Genomic DNA, 23939 nt, shown 5'->3' with positions numbered 1-23939 from the left:
CCGACTATATTTTTGTATGGAATCACTTATGGATTGGGAGTAAACACTCAGTTAAAAATCTCCCACCTCCCCCTTTTCCAGACGATTGCAGAACCTAATATATAAAAATAAAAAAAATTACAATCCCTAAAAAGTACAAACACTTTTAGGAATTACCTCTCTCTAAATTTTTACATTGTGCATTTACATTTAAGATGTATACTTTTTTCTTAAAACAAAACTTGAGTTTTCACTTTCACTTCATCTCGTAAACAAAAAAAGAGATAAAAGGCAAAAAGATCACAACAAAATAAAAATTTTAGAGTTTACGTATCGAAAGAATTCAAAGCATTAACAAATTTAAGTAAAGAAAATTTATTCACACACCAAAAAAGAACGCAAAAGTTTTGTTATCCAAGTTTGGGAAATTCCACTTGTACAACCCTAATAGCTCAGAATTTTAAAAGAAAAAGATTTTTCTACACATGTTTTAAAAAAATTGATATGCGTGCTTGAAACGTGTTAAAGATGAAAAAACCCTATGGATCCAAACCTTTTAAAGATAATAACATTAAATTCCCAAGTAAACGTTCGGTGGAATATTACCCGAGTCAAACAAGCCATTAGTTTGCCCATTTGCAAAAAGCTGACATAACGATCATATATGATTGTAAATTGATTTATTATACATAACGGGTATTATTTTTGTAAGGAATGACTTATGGATTGGGAGTCAACACTCAGTTAAAAATCCACTGCCTCCCTCTTTTCCTGATGATTGCCGAACCTGATATATAAAAAACTAAAAATATTTTACAATCCCTTACAATTACAGACACTTTTTGGGATTATCTCTCTCTAAATTTGTGCATTGTGCATTTCCATTTTAGTAGTACACTTTTTTCTTAAATAAAAACTTGATTTTTCACTTTCCCTTCATCTCGCAAACAAAAAAAAGATAATAGGCAAATAGATCACAACAAAATGAAAATTTTAGAGTTTATGTATGGAAATAATTTAAAGCAAAAAATAATGAAAGTAAAGAAAATTTATTCACTCACTACAAATGAACACAAAAGTTTTGTTATCAGAGTTTGGGAAATTCCACTAGTCCAACCCTAATAGCTTAGAATTTTATAAGAAAGAGATTTTTCTACACATGTTTTAAAAATATGATCTGCATGCTTGAAACATGTTAAAGATGAAAATGACTTATCAATCCAAACCTTTTAAAGAGAATAACATTAAATTTCCAAGTGAATGTGCGATGGGATATTTACCCGAGTCAAACAAGCCATTATTTTGCCCATTTACAAAGAGATGGCTTAACAATCGTAGATAATTGTAAAGTGATTTATCATGGGTAACGGGCTATATTTTTTTAAGGAATGACTTATGGATTGGGAGTCAACATAGTGAAAAACCCCCGCCTCCTCGTTTTCCCAATGATTGCAGAACCTCATATATAAAAAACTAAAAAGAGTTTACAATCCCTAAAAATTCCCGACACTTTCTGGAATTTTCTCTCTCTAAATTTGTGCATTGTGCATTTCCATTTTGGACATAAACTTTATGCTTAAATCAAAACTTGAGTTTTCACTTTCCCTTCATCTCGTAAACAAAAACAAGAGATAAAAGGCAAATAGATCACAACAAAATGAAAATTTTAGATTTTATGTATTGAAATAATTTAAAGCAATAAAAAATGTAAGCAAAGAAAATTTATTCACACACCACAAATGAACACAAAAGTTTTGTTATCAAAGTTTGGGAAATTCCACTAGTTCAACCCTAATAGCTCGGAATTTTATAAGAAAGAGATTTTTCAACACATGTTTTAAAAAAATGGATATGCATGCTTGAAACATGTTAAAGATGCAAATGACCTATGGATCCAAACCTTGTGAAGAGAATAACATTAAATTTCCAAGTGAACATGCGGTGGGAAATTTACCCGAATCAAACAAGCCATTATTTTGCCCAATTACAAAAAGCTGACCTTACGATCATAGATGATTGTAAAGTGATTTATCATGCGTAACGGGCTATATTTTTGTAAGGAATGACTTATGGACTGGGAGTCAACACTCAGTTAAAAATCCCCCGCCTCCCCCTTTTTCCGACGATTGCAGAACTTGATATAGAAAAACTAGAAAGGGTATATTGTCCCTAAAAACTTACAGACACTTTTTGGAATTATCTCTCTCTACATTTGTGCATTGTGCATTTCCATTTTATATGTATACTTTTTTCTTAAATCAAAACTTGAGTTTTCACTTTCCGTTCATCTTTTAAAGAGAAAAAAGGCAAATAGATCACAACAAAATGAAAATTTTAGAGTTTATGTAAGGAAATAATTTAAAGCAATAACAAATGTTAGTATAGAAAATTTATTCACACCCCACAAATGAACACTAAAGTTTTGTTATCGAAGTTTGGGAAATTCCACTGGTTCAACCCTAATAGCTCAAAATTTTATATGAAAGAGATTTGTCTACACAATTTTTTAAAAAATGGTTATGCATGCTTGAAACATGTTAAAGATGCAAATGACCTAAGGATCCAAACCTTTTAAAGATAATAATATTAAATTCCCAAGTGAATGTTCGGTGGGATATTTACCCAAGTCAGACTAGCCATTATTTTGCCCATTATCAAAAGGCTGACCTAACGATCATAGATTATAGTAAAGTAATTTATAATGCGAAATGGGCTATATTTTTGTAAGGAATAACTTATGGATTGAGAGACAACACTTAGTTAAAAATCCCCTGCCTCCCCCTTATTGTGACAATTACAGAACCTGATCTATAAAAACTAACAGAGTTCACAATCCCTAAAAATTACAGACACTTTTTGGAATTATCTCTCCCTACATTTGTGCATTATGCATTTCCATTTTAGATCAATACTTTTTTCATAAATCAAAACATCAGTTTTCACATTCCCTTCATCTCGTAAAAAAAAAAAAGAGATAAAAGGCAAATAGATCACAACAAAATGAAAATTTTAGAGTTTATGTATGGAAAGAATTAATAGCAATAACAAATTTCAGTATAGAAAATTTATTCACACACCACAAATGTTTTGCTATCCAAGTTTGGGAAATTCCACTTGTTCAACCCTAATAGCTCAGAATTTTATAAGAAAGAGATTTTTCTATACATTTTAAAAAAAATGGATATGCAAGCTTGAAACATGTTAAAGATGCAAATGACCTATGGATCCAAAACTTTTAAAGATAATAACATTAAAATCCCTAGTGAACGTGTGGTGGGTTTTTACCCGAGTCAAACAAGCCATTATTTTGCCATTTACAAAAAGCTTACTTAACGATCATAGATGATTATAAAGTGATTTATGATGAGTAATGGGCTATATTTTTTTAAGGAATGACTTATGGATTTGGATTCAACACTCAGTTAAAAATCCCCCACCTCCCCCTTTTCCCGACGATTTCAGAACTTGATATATAAAAAATAAAAAGAGTTTACAATCCCTGAAAATTATAGACACTTTTTGGAATTATCTCTCTCTACATTTGTGCATTGTGAATTTCCATTTTAGAAGTATACTTTTTTCTTAAATCAAAACTTGTGTTTTAACTTTCTATTCATGTCGTAAAAAAAAAAAAAAGATAATGGGCAAATAGATCACAACAAAATGAAAATTTTAGAGTTTATGTATCTTAATAATTTAAAGCAATAAAAAAATAAAGTAAAGAATATTTATTCACACACCACAAATGAGCACAAAAGTTTTTTTATCCAAGTTTAGCAAATTTCACCAGTTCAACTCATATAGCTCGGAATTTAATAAGAAAGAGATTTTTCTTCACATGTTTTAAAAAATGGATATGCATGCTTGAAACATGATAAAGAGTCAAATGACCTATAGATTCAAACCATTTAAAGAGAATAACAATAAATTCCAAGTGAACTTGCGGTGGGATATTTACCCGAGTCAAATAAGCCATTATTTTGCCCATTTACAAAAAGCTGACCTAACGATCATAGATGATTGTAAAGTGATTTATCATGCATATCGGACAATATTTTAGTAAGGAATGACTTATGGATTGGGAGTCAACACTCAGTTAAAAATCCCCCCCCCCCCTCCTTTTTCCCGATGATTGTATAACCTGATCTATAAAAAACTAAAAGAGTTTAAAATCCCTAAAAATTATAGACACTTTGTGGAATTATCTCTCTTGACATTTGTGCATTGTGAATTTCCATTTTAGATGTAAAATTTTTTCTTAAATCAAAACTTGAGTTTTCACTTTCCCTTTATCTCGCAACAAAAAAAAGAGATAAAAGGCAAATAGATCACAAAAAAATAAAAATTTTAGAGTTTATGTATGAAAGAATTTAAAGCAATAAGAAATGTAAGTAAAGAAAATTTATTCACACACCACAAATGAACACAAAAGTTTTGGTACCAAGTTTGGGAAATTCCACTAGTCCAACCCTTATAGCTCGGAATTTTATAAGAAAGAGATATTTCTACACATGTTCTAAAAAATGGATATGCATGCTTGAAACATGTTAAAGATGCAAATGACCTTTGGATCCAAACTGTTTAAAGAGAATGACATTAAATTCTCAAATGAACGCGCAGTGGGATATTTATCCGAGTCAAAGAACCCATTATTTTGCCCATTTACAAAAACCTGACCTAACGATCATAGATGATTGTGAAGTAATTTATCATGTGTAATGGGCTATATTTTTGTAAGGAATGACTTATGGATTGGGACTCATCACTCAGTTAAAAATCCCTTGCCTCCCCGTTTTCCCGACGATAGCAGAACCTGATATATAAAAAACTAAAAAGAAATTACAATCCCTAAAAATTACAGACACATTTTTGAATTATCTCTCTATACATTTTTGCATTACGCATTTCCATTTTAGATGTATACATTTTTCTTAAATCAAACTTGAGTTTTCAGCTTCCCTTCATCTCGTGAACAAAAAAAGAGATAAAAGGCAAATAGATCACAACAAAATGAAAATTTTAGAGTTTATGTATGGAAAGAATTTAAAGAAAAAACAAATTTAATTATAGAAAATTTATTCACAAATGAACACAAAATTTTTGTTATCCAAATTTTGGAAATTCCACTAGTCGAACCCTAATAGATCGGAATTTTATGTGAAAGAAAATTTTCAAAACATGTTTTAAAATGGATATGCATGCTTGAAACTTGTTCAAGATGAAAATGACCTATGGATCCAAACCTGTTAAAGAGAATAAAATTAAATTCCCAAGTAAAGGTGGGGTGGGATATTTACCCGACTCAAACAAGCCATTATTTTGCCCATTCACAAAAAGCTGACCTAACGATCAAAGATAATTGTAAAGTGATTTATCATGAGGAACAGGCTATATTTTTATATGGAATCACTAATGGATTGGGAGTCAACACTAAGTTTAAAATCCGCCACCTCCTCCTTTTCCCGACGATTGCAAAACTTGATATATAAAAATTTAAAAGAGTTTAAAATCCCTAAAAATTAACGACACTTTTTGGAATTATCTCTCTCTAGTTTTGTGCATTGTGCATTTCCATTTTAGATGTAAACTTTTTTCTTAATTCAAAACTTGCTTCATGTCGTAAACAAAAAAACAGATAGAAGGCAAATAGATCACAACAAAATGAAAATTTTAGAGTTTATGTATGGAAATAATTTAAAGTAATAAAAAATGTAAGCAAAGAAAATTTATTCACACACCACAAATGAACACAAAAGTTTTGTTATCAAAGTTTTGGAAATTCCACTAGTTCAACCCTAATAGCTCGGAATTTTATAAGAAAGAAAATTTTCTACACATGTTTTAAAAAATGTATATGCATACTAGAAACATGTTAAAGATGCAAATGACATATGCATCCAAACCTTTTAATGATAATAAAATTAAACTCCAAAGTGAACGTGCGGTGGGATATTTACCCGAGTCAGATAAACCATTATTTTTCCCATTTAAAAAAAGCCGACCTAACGATCATAGATGATTTTAAAGTTATTTATCATGCGTAACGTGCTATATTTTTTTAAGGAATGACTTATGGATTGGGAGTCAACACTCAGTTAAAAATCCCCCGCATCCCCCATTTCCCGACGATTACAGAACATGATATATTAAAAACTAAAAAGAGTTTACAATCCCTAAAAATTACAGACACTTTTTGGAAGTATCTCTCTCTACATTTGTGCATTGTGCATTTCCATTTTAGATGTATAATTTTTTCTTAAATCAAAACTTGAGTTTTCACTTTCCCTTCATCTCGCAAACCAAAAAAGTGATAAAAGGCAAATAGATCACAACAAAATAAAAATTTTTGTGTTTATGTATGGAAAGAATTTAAAGTAATAAAAAATCTAAGTAAAGAAAATTTATTCACACACCACAAATGCTCACAAAAGTTTTGTTATCCAAGTTTGGGAAATTCCACTAGTCCAACCCTAATGGCTCGAAATTTTATAAGAAAGAAATTTTTCAAAACATGTTTTTAAAAAAGGATATGCATGCTTGAAACATGTTAAAGATGAAAATGACCTATGAATCAAAACCTTTTAAGGAGAATAACTTTAAATTCCCAAGTAAAGGTGCGGTGGGATATTTACCCGAGTCAAACAAGCCATTATTTTGCCCATTTACAAAAAGCTGACTTAACGATCATAAATGATTGTAAAGTGATTTATCATGCATAACGGGCTATATTTTTGTAAGGAATGACTTATGGATTGGGAGTCAACACTCAGTTAAAAATCCCCTGCCTCCTCTTTTTCCCGACAATTGTAGAACATGATATATAAAAAAACTACAAAGAGTTTACAATCCCTAAAAATTATAGACACTTTTTGGAATTATATTTCTTTACATTTGTGCATTGTGAATTTCTATTTAAGATGTAAACTTTTTTCTTAAATCAAAACTTTAGTTTTCACTTTCCCTTCATCTTGTAAACATAAAAGAGATAAAAGGCAAATAGATCACAACAAAATGAAAATTTTGGACTCTATGTATGGAAATAGTATAAAGCAATAACAAATTTAAGTAAAGAAAATTTATTCACACACCACAAATGAACACCGAAGTATTGTTATCCGAGTTTGGGAAATTCCACTAGTTCAACCCTAATAGCTCGGAATTTTATAAGAAAGTGATTTTTCTACACATATTTTAACAAATGGATATGCATGCTAGAAACATGTTAAAGATGAAAATTACCTATGGATCCAAACCTTTTAAAGAGAATAACATTAAATTCCAAAGTGAACGTGAGGTGGGATATTTACCCGAGCAAACAAGCCATAATTTTGCCCTTTTACAAAAAGTTGACCTGGCGATCATAGACGATTGTAAAGTGATTTATCATCTGTAATGGGCAATATTTTTGTAAGGAATGACTTATGGATTGGGAGTCAACACTAAGTTAAAAATCCCCCCTCCCCCTTTTCCCGATGATTGTAAAACATGGTATATAAAAACTAAGAAGAGTTTACAATCCCTAAAACTTACAGACACTTTTTGGAATTATCAGTCTCTACATTTGTTCATTATGCATTTCCTTTTAATATTTATACTTTTTTATTAAATAAAAACTTGAGTTTTCACTTTCCCATCGTCACGTAAAAAAATTAAAATAGAAAAAAGGTAAATAGATCACTACAAAATGAAAATTTTAGAGTTTATGTATGAAAAGAATTTAATGCATGAAAAAATATTAGTAAAGAAAATATATTCACACACCACAAATGAACACAAAAATTTCGTTATCCAAGTTTGGGAAAATCCGCTAGTTCAACTCTTATAGCTCGGAATTTTATAAGAAAGAGATTTTTCTACACTTGTTTTAAAAAATGGATATGCATGTTTGAAACATGTTAAAGATGCAAATGACCTATGTATCCAAACCTTTTAAAGATAATAACATTAAATTCCAAAGTGAACGTGTGGTGGGATATTTACCCGAGTCAAACAAGCAATTATTTTGCCCATTTACAAAAAGCTGACCCAACGATCATTGATGATTGTAAAGTGATTTATCATGCGTAACGGGCTATATTTTTTTAAGGAATGACTTATGGATTGGGAGTCCACACTCAGTTAAAAATCCTCAGCCTCCCCATTTTCCCGATGATTGCAAAACCTGATATATAAAAAGTAAAAAGAGTTTATAATCCCTAAAAATTACAGACACTTTTTTGAATTATCTCTCTCTAAATTTGTGCATTGTGGATTTCCATTTAAGATGTATATTTTTTCCTTAAATCAAAACATGAGTTTTCACTTTCCCTTCATCTCGTAAAAAAAGAATAGAAAAAAGGCAAATAGATCACTACAATATGAAAATTTAGAGTTTATGTATGGAATGAATTTAAAGCAATAAAAAATTTACGTAAAAAAAAATTTATTCACACACCACAAATGAGCACAGAAGTTTTGTTATCCAAGTTTGGGAGGTTCCACTAGTTCAATCCTTATAGGTCAGAATTTTATAAGAAAGAGATTTTTCTACACATGTTTTAAAAAATGGATATGGATGCTTGAAACATGTTAAAGATGAAAATGACCTATGGATCCAAACCTTTAAAAAAGAATAACATTGAATTCCAAACTGAACGTGCGGTGGATATTTACCCGAGTCAAACAAGCCCTTATTTTGCCCAGTTACAAAAAGCTGACCTAACGATCATAGATGATTGTAATTGATTTATCATGCGTAATGGGCTATATTTTTGTAAGAAATGACTTATGGATTGGGAGTTAACACTCAGTAAAAAATCCCCGGCCTCCCCCTTTTCCCGACGATTGCAGAACCTGATATATATAAAAACAAAAAAGAAATTACAATCCCTAAAAATTGCAGACACTTTTTGGAATTATCTCTCTGTACATTTTTGCATTGTTCATTTCCATTTTAGATGTATCCTTTTTTCTTAAATCAAAATTGAGTTTTATCCTTCCCTTCATCTCATAAACAAAAAAAGAGATAAAAGGCAAATAGATCACAACAAAATGAAAATTTTAGAGTTAATGTATGGAAAGAATTTAAAGCAAAAACAAATTTAAGTAAAGAAATTTTTTTTATAGACCACAAATGAACACAAAAGTTTTGTTATCCAAGTTTGGGAAATTCCACTAGTCCAACCCTAATAGCTCGGAATTTTATAAGAAAGAAAATTTTCAAAACATGTTTTAAAATTGATATGCATGCTTGAAACAAGTTAAAGATGAAAATGACCTATGGATCCAAACCTGTTAAGGAGAATAACATTAAATTCCCAAGTAAAGGTGCAGTGGGATATTTACCCGAGTCAAACAAGCCATTATTTTGCCCATTCACAAAAAGTTGACCTAACGATCAAAGATGATTGTAAAGTGATTTATCATGCGAAATGGGCTATATTTTTTTGGAATCACTTATGGATTGGGAGTCAACACTAAGTTAAAAATCCCCTGCCTTACCCTTTTCCAGATGATTACAGGACCTGATATATATAAACTGAAAAGAGTTTACAATCCCTAAAAATTACAGACACTTTTTGGAATTATCTCTCTCTACATTTGTGAATTGTGCATTTCTCTTTAAGAAGTATACTTTTTTCATCAATCAAAACTTGAGTTTTCATTTTCCCTTGATCTCGTAAACAAAAAAATAGAAAAAAGGAAAATACTTCTGAACAAAATGAAAATTTTAGAGTTTATGTATGGAAAGAATTTAAAGCAATAAAAAAGGTAAGTAAAGAAAATTTATTCACACAACACAAATGAACACAAAATTTTGTTATCCAAGTTTGGGAAAATTCTACTAGTTCAACCCTAATAGGTCAGAATTTTATAAGACGGAGATTTTTCTACACATGTTTTAAAAAATGGATATACATGCTTGAAACATGTTAAAGATGCAAATGACCTATGGATTCAAACCATTTAAAAAGAATAACATTAAATTCCCAAGTGAACGTGTAGTGGGATATTTACCCGAGTCAGACAAGCCATTATTTTGCCCATTTAGAAAAAGCTGACCAAACGATCATAGATGATTGTGACGTAATTTATACTGCATAACGGACTATATTTTTTTCAGGAATGACTTCTGGATTGGGAGTCAACACTCAGTGAAAAATCCACCGCCTCTCCTTTTCTCGACGATTGCAGAACCTGATATATAAAAACTAAAAAGAGTTTACAATCCCTACAAATGACAGACATATTTTTGAATTATCTCTCTCTACATTTGTGCATTGCGCATTTCCATTTTAGATGTATACTTTTTTCTTAAATCAAAACTTGAGTTTTCACTTTCACTTCATCTCGTAAAAAAAAAGAGATAAATGGCAAATAGATCACAACAAAATGAAAATTTTTGAGTTTATGTATGGAAAGAAGTTAAAGCAATAAAAAATGTAAGTAAAAAAAATTTAAGCACACACCACAAATGAACAGAAAAGTTTAGTTAACCAAGTTTGGTAAATTCCACTAGTTAAACCCTAAGAGCTCGGAATTTTAAAAGAAAGAAATTTTTCTACACATATTTTAAAAAATGGATGTGCATGCTTGAAACATGTTAAAGATTCAAATGACTTATGGATCCAAACCTTTTAAAGAGAATAACTTTAAATTCCCAAGTGAACGTGCGGTGGGATATTTATCTGAGTCAAACAAGCCATTATTTTTCCCTTTTACAAAAAGCTGACCTAACGATCATCGATGATTGTAAAGTGATTTATCATGCGTAATGGTCTTTATTTTTTTAAGCAATGAATTATGGATTGGGAGTCAACACCCCATTAAAAATCCCCTGCCTCCCCCTTTTCCCGACGATTACAAAACCTGATATATAAAAACTAAAAAGAAATTAGAATCCCTAAAAATTACAGACACTTTTTGGAATTATCTCTCTGTACATTTTTGCATTGTGCATTTCCATTTTAGATGTATACTTTTTTCATAAATCAAACTTGAGTTTTCACTTTCCCTTCATCTCGTAAACAAAAAAAGAGATAAAAGGCAAATAGATCACAACAAAATGAAAATTTTAGATTTTATGTATGGAAAGAATTTAAAGCAAAAACAAATTTAAGTAAAGAAAATTTATTCACACACAAAAAATGAACAAAAAATTTTAGTTATCCAAGTTGGGAAAATACCACTAGTTCAACCCTAATAGTTCAGAATTTTATAAGAAAGAGATTTTTCTACTCATGTTTTAAAAAATGGATATGCAAGCTTGAAACATGTTAAAGAAGCAAATGACATATGGATCAAAACCTTTTAAAGAGAATAACATTAAATTCAGAAGTGAACCCGAGTCAAACAAGTCATTATTTTGCCCAATTACAAAACGCTGACCTAACGATCATAGATGATTTTAAAGTGATTTATCATGCATAACGGGCTATATTTTTGTAAGGAATGACTTATGGATTGGGAGTCAACACTCAGTTAAAAATCCCCCGCCTCCCACTTTTCCCCACGATTGTAGAACTTGATAAATAAAACCTAGAAAGATTTTACAATCCCTAAAAATTACAGACACTTTTTGGTATTGTCTCTCTCTATATTTGTGCATTGTGCATTTCTATTTTAAATGTATACTTTTTTCATACATGAAAACTTGAGTTTTAACTTTCCCTTTGTCTCATAATATAAAAAAGAGAAAAAAGGCAAATAGATCGCAACAAAATGAAAATTTTAGAGTTTACGTATGGAAAGAATTTAAAGCAATAACAAATGTTAGTGAAGAAAATTTATTCACACACCACAAATGAACACTAAAATTTTGTTATCCAAGTTTGGGAAATTCCACTTGTTCAACCCTAATAGCTCAAAATTTTATAAGGAAGAGATTTTTCTACACTTGTTTTAAAAAGTGGATATGCATGCTTGAAAGATGTTAAAGATGCAAATGACCTATGGATCCAAACCTTTTATAGATAATAACAATAAATTCCCAAGTGACCGTTCAAAGGGATATTTACCTGAGTCAAACAAGCCATTAGTTTGCCCATTTACAAAATGTTGACCTAACGATCATAGATGATTGTAAATTGATTCATCATGCATCACAGGTTATATTTTTGTAAGGAATGACTTATGGATTGGGAGCCAACACTAAGTTAAAAATCCCCCGCCTCCCCCTTTTCCCGATGATTGTAGAAACAGGTATATAAAAACTAAAAAGAGTTTACAATCCATAAAAATTACAGACACTTTTCGGAATTATCTCTCTCGACATTTATGCATTGTGCATTTCCATTTTATATGTATACTTTTTTCTTAAATCAAAACTTGAGTTTTCACTTTCCCTCATCTCGTAAACAAAAAAAGAGATAAAAGGCAAATAGATCACAACAAAATGAAAATTATAGAGTTTATGTATCATAAGAATTTAAAGCAATAAGAAAAGTAAGTAAAGAAAATTTATTCACAGACTACAAATGAACACAAAAGTTTTGTTATCCAGGTTTGGGAAATTCAACTAATTCAACCCTAACAGCTCGGAATTTTTTAAGAAAGAGTTTATTCGACACATTTTTAAAAAAATGGATATGTACGTTTGAAACATTTTAAAGATGGAAATGACCTATGGATCCAAACCTTTGAAAGATAATAACATTAAATTCCCAAGTGAACGTGCGGTGGGATATTTACCGGAGTCAAACAAGCAATTATTTTGCTATTTACAAAAATCTGACTTAACGATCATAGATGATTTTAAAGTGATTTATCAAGCGTAATGGGCTATATTTTTGTAAGGAGTAACTTATGGATTGGGAGTCAACACTCTGTTAAAAATCCCCTGCCTCCCCCTTTTCCCGACGATTTCATAACTTGATATATAAAAACTAAAAAGAGTTTACAATTCCTAAAAATTACAGACACTTTTTGGAATTATCTCTCTCTACATTTGTGCATTGTACATTTCCATTTTAGATCTATACTTCTTTCTCAAATCAAAACTTGAGTTTTCACTTTCCTTCATCTCGTAAACAAAAAAAAGAGATAAAAGGCAAATAAATCACAACAAAATGAAAATTTTAGAGTTTATGTATCGTATGAATTTAAAGCAATAAAAAAAGTGAGAAAAGAAAATTTATTCACACACTACAAATGAACGCAAAAGTTTTGTTATCCAAGTTTAGGAAATTCCACCAGTTCAACCTAAAGAGCTCGGAATTTTATAAGAAAGAGATAATTTCTTCACAAGTTTTAGAAAATGGATATGCATGCTTGAGTCATGTTAAAGATGCAAATGAGATATGGATCCGAACCTTTTAAAGATAATAACATTAAATTCCCAAGTGAACGTGCGGTGGGATATTTACCCGAGTCAAACAAGCCATTATTTTGCCATTTACAAAAAGCTAACTTAACGATAATATATGATTATAAATTGATTTATCATGCGTAATGGAATATATTTTTGTAAGGATTGACTTAGGAATTGGGAGTCAACACTCAGTTGAAAATCCCCCACCTCCCCCTTTTCCCGACGATTTCAGAACTTGATATATAAAAACTAAAAGGAGTTTACAATCCCTAAAAATTACAGACAGTTTTTGGAATTATCTCTCTCTATATTTGTGCATTGTTCATTTCCATTTTAGATGTACACATTTTTCTTAAAGCAAAACTTGAGTTTTCACTTTCCCTTTATCTCGTAAACACAAAAAGAGATAAAAGGCAAATAGATCACAACAAAATGAAAATTTTAGAGTATTTGTATCGTAAGAATTTAAAGCAATAACAAAAGTAAGTAAAGAAAATTTATTCACACACCACAAATGAACACAAAAGTTTTGTTATCCAAGTATAGGAAATTCCACCAGTTCAACCCAAATAGCTCAGAATTTTATAAGAAAGAGATTTTTTTTTCACAGGTTTTAAAAAATGGATATGCATGCTTGAATCATGTTAAAGACATTATTTTTCCCATTTACAAAAAGTTGACCTAATGATCATAGATGATTGTAAAGTGATTTATGATGCATATCGGGAATTATTTTTGTAAGGAATGACTTATGGATTTGGATTTAACAGTCAATTAAAAATCCCCCCCCCCCCCCCCCCCCCCCCCCCCCTTTTTCCCGATGATTGCAAAACCTGATATATAAAAAACTAAAAAGAGTTTACAATCCCTAAAAATTACAGACACTTTGTGGAATTATCTCTCTCGACATTTGTGCATTGTGAATTTCCATTTTAGATGTATACTTTTTTCTTAAATGAAAACTTGAGTTTTCACTTTCCCTTTATCTCGCAACGAAAAAAACAAAAAGATAAAAGGCAAATAGATCACAACAAAATGAAAATTTTTGAGTTTATGTATGAATTAATTTAAAGCAATAACAAATGTAAGTAAAGAAATTTTATTCACACACCACATATGAACACAAAATTTTTGTTACCAAGTTTGGGAAATTCCACTAGTCCAACCCTAATAGCTCGGAATTTTAAAAGAAAGATATTTTTCTACACATGTTTTCAAAAATGGATATGCATGCTTGAAACATGTTAAAGATGCAAATGACCTTTGGAACCAAACTCTTTAAAGAGAATAACATTAAATTCTCAAATAAACGCGCGGTGGGATATTTACCTGAGTCGTACAAGCCATTATTTTGCCCATTTACAAAAACCTGACCTAATGATCATAGATGATTGTAAAGTGATTTATCATGCGGAATGGGCTATATTTTTATAAGGAATAACTTATGGATTGGGACTCAACACTCAGTTAAGAATCCCCCACCTCCCTGTTTTCCCGACGATAGCAAAACCTGATATATAAAAAACTAAAAAGAATTTTCAATCCCTAAAAATTACAGACACTTTTTGGAATTATTTCTCTTAACATTTGTGCATTTCCTTTTTAGATGTAAACTTTTTTCTTCAATCAAAACCTGAGTTTTCACTTTCCCTTCATCTCGTAAGCAAAAAAAGAGATAAAAGGCAAATAGATCACAACAAAATGAAAATTTTAGAGTTTATGTTTGGAAAAAATTCAAAGCAATAAAAAATGTAACTAAAGAAAATTTATTCACACACCACAAATGAACACAAAAGTTTCGTTATCCAAGTTTGGGAAATTCTACTAGTTCAACCCTTATAGCTCAGAATTTTATAAGAAAGAGATTTTTCTATACATGTTTTAAAAAATGGATGTGCATGGTTGAAACATGTTAAAGATGCAAATGACCTATGGATCCAAACATTTTAAAGAGAATAACTTTAAATTCCCAAGTGAACGTGAGGTGGGATATTTATCCGAGTCAAACAAGCCATTATTTTGCCCATTTACAAAAAGCTGACCTAACGATCATAGATGATTGTAAAGTGATTTATCATGCGGAACGGGCTATATTTTTGTATGGAATAACTGATGGATTTGGAGTCAAAACTATGTTAAACATCCCCCTCCTCCCCCTTTTCCCGATGATTGCAAAACTTGATATATAAAAACTTAAAAGAGTTAACAATCCCTAAAAATTAATGACACTTTTTGGAATTATATCTCTCTACTTTTGAGCATTGTGCATTTCCATTTTAGATGTATACTTTTTTCTTAAATCAAAACTTGAGTTTCCACTTGCCTTTTATCTCGCAACGAAAAAAAAAAAGATAAAAGGCAAATAGATCACAACAAAATGAAAATTTTAGAGTTTATGTATGAAATAATTTAAAGCAATAACAAATGTAAGCAAAGAAAATTCATTCACACACCACAAATGAATACAAAAGTTTTGTTATCCAAGTTTTGGAAATTCCACTAGTTCAACCCTAACAGATTGGAATTTTATAAGAAAGAGATTTTTCTACACATGTTTTAAAAAATGGATATGCTTGCTTGAAACTTGTTGAAGATACAAATAACCTATGGAATCAAACCATTTAAAGAGAATAACATTAAATTCTCAAGTGAACGTTCGGTGGGATATTTACCCTTGTCAAATAAGCCATTGTTTTGCCCATTTACAAAACGCTGACCTAACGATCATAGATGATTGTAATGTTATTTTTCATGCGTAACGGGCTATATTTTTGTAAGGAATGACTTATGGATTGGGAGTCAACACTCAGTTAAAAATCCACCGGCTCCCCCTTTTCCCGATGATTGCAGAACCTGATATATATAAAAAATTGAAAAGAGCATACAATCCCTACAATTTACAGAGACTTTTTGGAATTATCTCTCTCTACATTTGTGCATTTTGCATTTCCATTTTAGATATATACTTTTTTCATAAATCAAAACTTGATTTTTCACTTTCCCTTCATCTTGTAAAAAAAAAAAAAAGAGATAATAGGCAAATAGATCACAACAAAATGAAAATTTTCGATTTTATGTATGGAAAGAATTTAAAGCAATAAAAAATGTTAGAAACGAAAATTTATTCACACACCCCAAATGAACACAAAAGTTTTGGTATCCAAGTTTGGGAGATTCCACTAGTTCAACCCTAATAGCTTGAAATTTTATAAGAAAGAGATTGTTCTACACATGTTTTAAAAAATGGATATGGATGCTTGAAACATGTTAAAGATGAAAATTACCAATGGATCGAAACCTTTTAAAGAGAATAACATTAAATTCCAAAGTGAACGTTGGGTGGGTATTTACTCGAGTCAAACAAGCCACTATTTTGCCCATTTACAAAAAGCAAACCTAAGGATCATAGATGATTGTAAAGTGATTTATCATGCGTAATGGGCTATATTTTTTTAAGGAATGATTTATGGATTGGGAGTCAACCCTCATTTAAATATCCCCCACCTCCCCTTTTCCTGGCGATTGTAGAACCTGATATATAAAAAACTAAAAAGAGTTTACAATCCCTATAAACTACCTAAATTGTTTTGAATTATCTCTCTCTACATTTGTGTATTGTGTATTTCCATTTTAGAAGTATACTTTTTTCTTAAATCAAAACTTGAGTTTTCACTTCCTCTTCATCTCGTAAACAAAAAAAGTGATAAAAGGCAAATAGATCACATCTAAATGAAAATTTTAGAGTTTATATGGAAATAATTTATAGCAATTACAAATGTAAGTAAAGAAAACTTATTCACACACCGCAAATGAACACAAAAGTTTTGTTATCCAAGTTTGGGAAATTCCACTAGTTCAACCCTCATAGCTCAGAATTTTTTTGAAAGATTTTTTTCTACACGTTTTAAAAAATGGTTATGCATGCTTGAAACATGTTAAAGATGAAAATGACCTATGGATCAAAACCTTTTAAAGAGAATAACATTAAATTCCCAAGTGAACGTGCGGTGGGATATTTACCTGAGTCAAACATGCCATTATTTTGCCCATTTACAAAAAGTTGACCTAACGATCATAGACGATTGTAAAGTGATCTTTCATGCATAACGGGCTATATTTTTGTAAGGAAGGACTTATGGATTGGGAGTCAACAGTCACTTAGAAATCTTCCGCCTCCCTATTTTCCCGACGATTGCCGAACCTGATATATATAAACCTAAAAAGAGTTAACAATCCCTAAAAATTACAGACACTTGTTGGAATTATCTCTCTCTACATTTTTGCATTGTGCATTTCCACTTTAGATGTATACTTTTTTCTTAAATAAAAACTTGAGTATTCACTTTCTCTTCATCTCGTAAACCAAGAAAGAGACAAAAGGCAAATAGATCACAACAAAATGAAAATTTAAGAGTTTAATTACGGAAAGAATTTAGAGCAATAAAAAATGTAAGTAAAGTAAATTTATTCACACACGACAAATGAACACAAAAGTTTTGTTATCCAAGTTTGGGAAATTCCACTAGTTCAACCCAAATAGCTCGGAAATTTATAAGAAAGAGATTTTTCTACACATGTTTTAAAACATGGATATGCATGTTCGAAAAATGTTAAAGATGCAAATGACCTATGGATTCAAACCTTTTAAAGAGAATAACAATAAGTTCCCAAGTGAACGTGCGGTGGGATATTTACCAGAGTCAAACAAGCCATTATTTGCACATTTACAAAAAGCTGACCTAATGATCATAGATGATTGTAAAGTGATTTATCATGCGTAACAGGCTATATTTTTGTAAGGAATGACTGATGGATTGGAGTCAGCACTCAGTTGAAAATCCCCCACCTCCGCCTTCTCCCTACGATTGTAGAACCCAATATATAAAAACTAAAAAGACTTTACAATCCCTAAAAATTACAGAAACTTTTTGGAATTATCTCTCTCTACATTTGTGCATTATCCATTTTCATTTTAGATATATACTTTTTTTTTAAAATAAAAAATTGAGTTTTCACTTGCCCTTCATCTCATAAACAAAAAAAGAGATAAAAGGCAAATAGATCACAACAAAACAAAAATTTTAGAGTTTAGTAGGGAAAAAATTTAAAGAAATAACTAATGTAAGTAAAGAAAATTTATTCCCACACCACAAATGAACACAAAAGTTTTATTATCCAAGTTTGGGAAATTCCACTAGTTCAACCCTAATAGGTCGGAACATGTTTTAAAAAATGGATATGCATGCTTGAAACATGTTAAATATGCAAATGACCTATAAATCCAAACCTTTTAAAGAGATTACCATTAAATTCCCAAGCGAACGTACGGTGGGATATTTACCCAAGTAAAAAAAATCATTATTTTGCCCATTTACAAAAAGCTTACATAAAGATCATAGATTATTGTAATGTGATTTATCATGCATAACGGGTTATATTTTTGTAAGGAACGACTTATGGATTGGGAGTCAACAGTCACTAAAAAATCCCTCGCCTCCCCCTTTTCCTGACTATTGTAGAACGTGATATATAAAAAACTAAAAATAGTTTACAATCCCTAAAAATTACAGAAAATTTTTGGAATTATCTCTCTCTACATTTGTGCATTGTGCATTTCCATTTTAGTTGTATACTTTTTTCTTAACGCAAAACTTGAGTTTTCACTTTGCCTTTATCTCAGAAAAAAAAGAGATAAAAGGCAAATAGATCACAAAAAAATGAAAATTGTAGAGTTTATGTATGGAAATAATTTAAAGCAATAACAAATATAAGTAAAGAAAATTTATTCACAGACCACAAATGACCAAAAAAGTTTTGTTGTCCAAGTTTGGGAAATTCCACTAGTTCAACCCTAACAGCTCAAAATTTTATAAGAAAAAGATTTTTCTACGCATGTTTTAAAAAAGGGATATGAATGCTTGAAACATGTTAAAGATGCAAATGACCTATCGATCAAAACCTTTTAAAGAGATTAACATTAAAGTCCCTAGCGAACGTGCGGTGGGATATTTACCCAAGTCAAACAAGCCCATTATTTTGCTCATTTACAAATAGCTGACCTATCATTCATAGATGCTTAAAAAGTGATTTATCATGCGTAACGGGCTATATTTTTTAAGGAATGACTTATGGATTGGGAGTCAACACTCAGTTAAAAATCCCCTGCCTCCACCTTTTCCTGACGACTGCAGAACCTAATATATAAAAATTAAAAAGAGTTTACAATCCCTAAAAATTATAGAAACTTTTAGGAATTATCTCTCTCTACATTGGTACATTGGTCCATTTTATACGTATACTTTTTTCTTAAATCAAAACGTGAGTTTTCACTTTTCCTTCATCTCACAAACAAAAAAATAGGTAAAAGGCATTTAGCTCACACCAAAATGAAAATTTTAGAGTTTAAGTATGGAAATAATTTAAAGCTATAACAAATTTAAGTAAAGAAATTTTATTTGCACATCACAAATGAACACAAAAGTCTTGTTATCTATGTTTTGTAAATTCCACTAGTTCAACCCAAATAGATCGGTAATATATAAGAAAGATATTTTTCTACACATGTTTTAAAAAATGGATATGCATGCTAGAAACATGTTAAACATGCAAATGACCTATGGATCCAAATATTTTAAAGAGAATAACTTTAAATTCCCATGTGAACGTGCAGTGGGATATTTACCCGAGTCAAACAAGCTAATATTTTGCCCAATTAAAAAATTGACCTAATGATCATAGATGAATGTAAAGTGATTTATCATGCGTAATGGGCTATATTTCTTTAAGGAATGATTTATGGATTGGGAGTCAACACTCAGTTAAAAATCGCCCACCTCCCCCTTTTCTCGACAGTTGCACAACCTGATATATAAAAAATAAAAAGACTTTACAATCACAAAAAATTACAGACACTTTTTGGACTTATCTCTCTCTACATTTGTGCATTGTGCATTTCCATTTTAGATGTATACTTTTTTCTTAAATCAAAACTTGAGTTTTCACTTGGCCTTTATCTCGTAAACAAAAAAAGAGATAAAAGGTAAATAGAACACAACAAAATGAAACTTTTAGAGTTTAAGTATGGAAAGAATTTAAAGCAATAACAAATGGAAGTAAAGAAAATTTATTCGCACATCACAATTGAACACAAAAGTTTTGTTATCCAAGTTTGGGAAATTCCTCTAGTTCAACCCTAATAGCACGGAATTTTATAAGAAAGAGATTTTTCCACAAATGTTTTAAAAAATGGATATGCATGCTTGAAACATGTTAAAGATGCAAATGACCTATGGATCCAAACCTTTTAAAGAGAATAACTTTAAATTCCCATGTGAACGTGCAGTGGGATATTTACCCGAGTCAAACAAGCTAATATTTTGCCCAATTACAAAATTGACCTAATGATCATAGATGAGTGTAAAGTGATTTATCATACGTAATGGGCTACATTTTTTTAAGGAATGATTTATGGATTGGGAGTCAACACTCAGTTAAAAATCGCCCACCTTCCCCTTTTCTCGACGGTTGCATAACCTGATATATAAAAATAAAAAGACTTTACAATCTCCCAAAATTATAGACACTTTTTGGAATTATCTCGATGTACATTTGTGCATTGTGCATTTCCATTTTAGATGTATACTTTTTTCTTAAATCAAAACTTGAGTTTTCACTTTCCCTTCATCTCGTAAACAAAAAAAGAGATTAAAGGCAAATAGATCACAACTAAATGAAAATTATAGAGTTTATGTATGGAAAGAATTTAAAGTAATAACAAATGATAGTAAAGTAAACTTATTAACACACCACAAATGAACACAAAAGTTTTGTTATCCAAGTTTGTGAAATTCCTTTAGTTCAACCCTAATAGCTCGAAATTTTAAAAGAAAAAGAATTTTCTACACATGTTTTAAAACTTGGATATGCATGCTTGAAACATGTAAAAGATGCAAATGATCTATGGATCCAAACCATTTAAAGAGAATAACATTAAATTCCCAAGTGAACGTGCGGTGGGATAATTACCCGAGTCAAAAAAACCATTATTTTGCCTTTTTACAAAAAGATGACCTACCTATCATAGAAGACTGTAAAGTGATTTTTTTATGCGTAACGGACTATATTGTTGTAAGGAATGACTTATGGATTGGGAATCAACACTCAGTTAAAAATCCCCCGCCTCCCCCTTTTCTAAACGATTGCTGAACCTGATTTATAAAAGCTAAAAAGAGTTTACAATCCCTAAAAATTACAGGCACTTTTTGGAATTATCTCTCTCTACATTTGTGCATTGTGCATTTCTATTTTAGATTTATACTTTTTTCTAAAACCAAAACTTGAGTTTTCACTTTCCCTTCATCTCGTAAACAAAAACAAAGATAAAAGGCAAATAGATCACAACAAAAATGAAAATTTTAGATTTTATGTATGGAAAGAATTTAAAGCAATAACAAATGTAAGTAAAGAAAATTTATTCACACACCACAAATGAACACAAAAATTTTGTTATCCAAGTTTGGGAAATTCCACTAGTTCAACCCAAATGGCTTGGAATTTTATAAGAAAGAGATGTTTCTACACATGTTTTAAAAAATGGGTATGCATTCTTGAAACATGTTAAAGATGTACATGACCTATGGATCCAAACCTTTTAAAGAGAATAACATTAAATTCCCAAATGAACGTGCGGTGGGATATCTACCCGAGTCAAACAAGCCATTTTTTTGCCAATTTACAAAAATCTGACATAACGATCATAGATGATTGTAAAGTGATTTATCAACCGTAACAGGCTATATTTTTGTAAGGGATGACTTATGGATTGGGAGTCAACACTCAGTTAAAAGTTCAGCACCTCCCCCTTCTCCCGACCATTGCAGAACCTTATATATAAAAATTGAAACAGGTTAACAATCCCTAAAAATTACAGATACTTTTTGGAATTATCTCACTCTACATTTTTGCATTGTGCATTTCCATTTTAGATGTATACTTTTTCTTAAATCAAAACTTGAGTTTCACTTTCCCTTCATCTCGTAAACAAAAAAAAGAGATAAAAGGCAAATAGATCACAACAAAATGAAAATTTTAGAGTATATGTATGGATAGAATTTAAACAAATAAAAAATGTAAGTAAAGAAAATTTAATCACACACCACAAATTTATAGAAAATTTTTGATTATCCAAGTTTTGGAAATTCCTCTAATTCGACCCTAATAGCTTGGATTTTTTAAAGAAAGAGACTTTTCTACACATGCTTTTAAAATTGGATATGCATGCATGAAACAAGTTAAAGATGCAAATGGCCTATGGATCTAATCCTTTTAAAGAGAATAATATTAAATTCCCAAGTGAAAAGGCGGTGGGATATTTACCTGAGTCAAACATGCCCTTATTTTGCCCATTTAAAAAAAACTAACCTAACGAACATAGATGATTTTAAAGTGATTTATTATGTGTAACGGGCTACATTTTTTTAAATAATGACTTATGGATTGGGAGACAACACTCAGTTAAAAATCCCCCACCTCCCCCCTTTCCCGACGATTGCAGAACCTGATATATAAAAACTAAAAAGAGTTTAAAATCCCTAAAAATTTCAGAACCTTTTTGGAATTATCTCTCTCTACATTTGTGCATTGTGCATTTCCATTTTAGATGTGTACTTTTTTTAAAATCAAAACTTGAGTTTTCACTTTCCCTTCATCTCGTAAACAAAAAAAGAGATAAAAGGCAAATAGATCACAAGAAAATGAAAATTTTAGAGTTTATGTATGGAAAGAATTTAAAGCAATAAAAAATGTAAGTAAATAAAATTTATTCACATACCACAAATGAACACAAAAGTTTTTTTTTCCAAGTTTGGGAAATTCCAATTTTTCAACTGAAATAGCTCGGAATTATATAAAAAAGTGATTTTTCGACGCAAGTTTAAAAAATGGATATGCATTCTTGAAGCATGTTAAAGTTTCAAATGACCTATGGATCCAAACCATTGAAAGAGAATAACACAAAATTCCCAAGTGAACGTGCGGTGGGATATTTACCCGAGTCAAAAAAAGCCATTATTTTGCCTAGTCACAAAAAGCTAACCTAACGATCATAGATGATTGTATAGTGACTTATCATGCGAAATGAGCTATATTTTTATAAGGAATGACTTATGGATTGGGAGTCAACACTCAATTAAAAATCCCCCGCCTCCCCCTTTCCCCACGATTCCCGAACCTGATATATAAAAACTAAAAAGAGTTTACAATCCCTAAAAATTACAGACACTTTTTGGAACTATCTCTCTCTACATTTGTGCATTTTGCATTTCCATTTTAGATGTATACTTTTTTCTTAAATCAAAACTTCACTTTCCCTTCTTCTCGTAAACAAAAAAAGATATAAAAGGCAAATAGATCACAAAAAAAATGAAAATTTTAGACTTTATGTATGGAAAGAATTTAAAGCAATAACAAATGTAAGTAAAGAAAATATATTCACATACCACCAATGATCACAAAAGATTTGTTATCCAAGTTTGGGGCATTCCACTAGTTCAACACTAATAGCTCGGAATTTTATAAGAAAGAGATTTTTTTCACATGTTTTAAAAAATGGATACAAATGACCAATGGATCCAAACCTTTTCAAGAGAATAACATTAAATTCCTAAGTGAACCT

The sequence above is a fragment of the Aristolochia californica genome, unplaced genomic scaffold (assembly GCF_029961685.1).
Source record: "Aristolochia californica isolate CCGP_79_NKW_82.1479 unplaced genomic scaffold, dmAriCali1.0.hap1 SCAF_5, whole genome shotgun sequence".
Classification (NCBI taxonomy): domain Eukaryota; kingdom Viridiplantae; phylum Streptophyta; class Magnoliopsida; order Piperales; family Aristolochiaceae; genus Aristolochia; species Aristolochia californica.
This window is presented reverse-complemented; position numbering follows the sequence as displayed.